We start from the raw sequence: 1,927 nt of genomic DNA, 5'->3' as shown, positions 1-1,927 counted from the left end.
TGCCACCCTGAACGTTCCTGATCTCATCTGATCTCAGAAGCTAAGCAGAGTCGAGCCTGGTTAGTACTTGGATGGGAGACCACCTAGGAAGACCAGGTGTAGGCATAAATAAATAAATAAATAAATAAATAAATAAATAAATAAATAAAAATAAATAATGAAGATATTTACAGCTATAAATTTTCCTTTGAGCCCTGCTTTCACTGCGTCCTGTAAATTTTAGTATGAAATGTTCTCTTTTTCATTAGTTTCTAGGCAGTAATTTCCCCTTTAATTTTCTCTTTAATCTAGGAATGTGTTTCTTATTTTCTACATTTAAAATGTTTTATATTTAAAATTTTACTCTTTCATTATTCCTTAAAGATTTAATAAAATTTTCTTTGTGGCCATGTACCTGACTTATTTCTATAAATGTTTCATGGACAAACAAAATGTATATTTTCCATTTGAAGAATGTCAGGCTCTCTATGTATTTGTTACTCCAAATTACTAGTTGTATTAATCACTTCATCTATGTTCCTACTGCCTTTTTGCTTATTAGATATATCGAGTTCTGAAAGAGGTAAATCGAAGCATCTCTCTAACACTGTATCTTTATTATATTCTATTTGCATTTCTATAGGGGTTTTTTTTTGCCTTATGATTTTGGCATCTATGTTATTAAATACACATAAGTTTATGAATATTATATGTTCTTAATTGTATATTTTTATCATAGAGAGTGTCCTTTTTGATCCCGTTTAGTGTTTTGAGCCCAAATTTTCTCCTTACCTCTCATATTCCTGCTTTGTTCTTGTTGGCTGATACCTTTTTGGCATTTTATTTTCAGTCTTTCTTTGTCACTTTAGTTTGTTTTTCCTCTAAGCATCATACACCTGGATTTTAATGTGTAACACTACCTGACAATTTTTGTCTTTTATTGGGTGAATTCAGTGTAATCAACTTTGGTGAATTGACTGATATACTTGATTTTTCTTTACTCATCTTACTCTATATTTATTAAACTGTTGTTTTTCTCTATTTTTCTAGTTTAAGTTGCCATTCATTACATTTTCCCCCTGATTAATATCTACTATAGGTAGACTTTAAATGGAACTTGTAGGTGCATAGGTTTTTTTTAAAACCCTTTTACATGAGAGTTTTAAGTGACAAAGTAGCACAGATAAATTCATGGAATTGAAAGTCAAACAGATGTCCTTTTGACTTTAATCCAAGTGATCTTTCCACAACACCAAGGATTTAGAGCAAAGCCAAGCATTCGTCATTGAATAAACATGGCTCATACTCTGATCAGCTTAGGGTCGGGGTCTGTTACTCTCTCTCGGGGCACATCGGTAAGGGTCTCCAGTGAGCCAGAACTGAGGATCCAGGTGAGAAGGGTTGCTCCACGGAACTGGTATGGTCAGAACTGCACGCCTGTTGGGTGTGTTCTCCAGGAGGCTCCTTAGAAGAGTCCTGGACTTCTGCCCTTCTGGGAACGTGTCCTTACCAGTAGAAAGGCACACCCTTGGATTCTGACCACCTTAGGGCAGGAGCAGAGCTTTGGGCTCTGTGCTAGAGGTCCAGGAAGGTGGCATTCTGAGGGCCCCTATGGCTTTGGAGCTGTCACCAAGGGAAGAGGGCCCTGAGTCATCAGAGTGGGTATTCTCTGCCTTGGGCACAGGTTCAAGGCCCTGTTCCCAGCACCAGCTATTAGGTCCCTTCCTCTCCTGCACTGTTGCCTCCTTGGATCCTTGCCCAGTCTTTATCCTGGGGGCACTTAGACTGCCATAGTGGATCAGAGCCCATGGTCCCCCTCCTGGGGTCCTTGGACCTCCTGGGAAGGAAGTCATCTTAACAGGAGTCCATGAGATGCTGTCATTTTATTAAGTCCTCCAGAGACTCTACATGGAGCTCCAATGAGACATCTCAGGCCAACAGAAATGTC

At 38.7% G+C, this 1,927-nt stretch overlaps 1 pseudogene; it reads left to right on the top strand.

Moving 5' to 3' along the window:
• LOC112479551 lies at positions 1-98 on the top strand (annotated as a pseudogene).
• The last annotated feature ends 1,829 nt before the right edge of the window (positions 99-1,927 follow it).

This window comes from Pteropus alecto, unplaced genomic scaffold (genome assembly GCF_000325575.1).
Source record: "Pteropus alecto unplaced genomic scaffold, ASM32557v1 scaffold23, whole genome shotgun sequence".
NCBI classification, from domain to species: Eukaryota; Metazoa; Chordata; class Mammalia; order Chiroptera; family Pteropodidae; genus Pteropus; species Pteropus alecto.
Note: the sequence above shows the minus strand (reverse complement) of the source record. Positions and strands in the feature narration are given on the sequence as shown.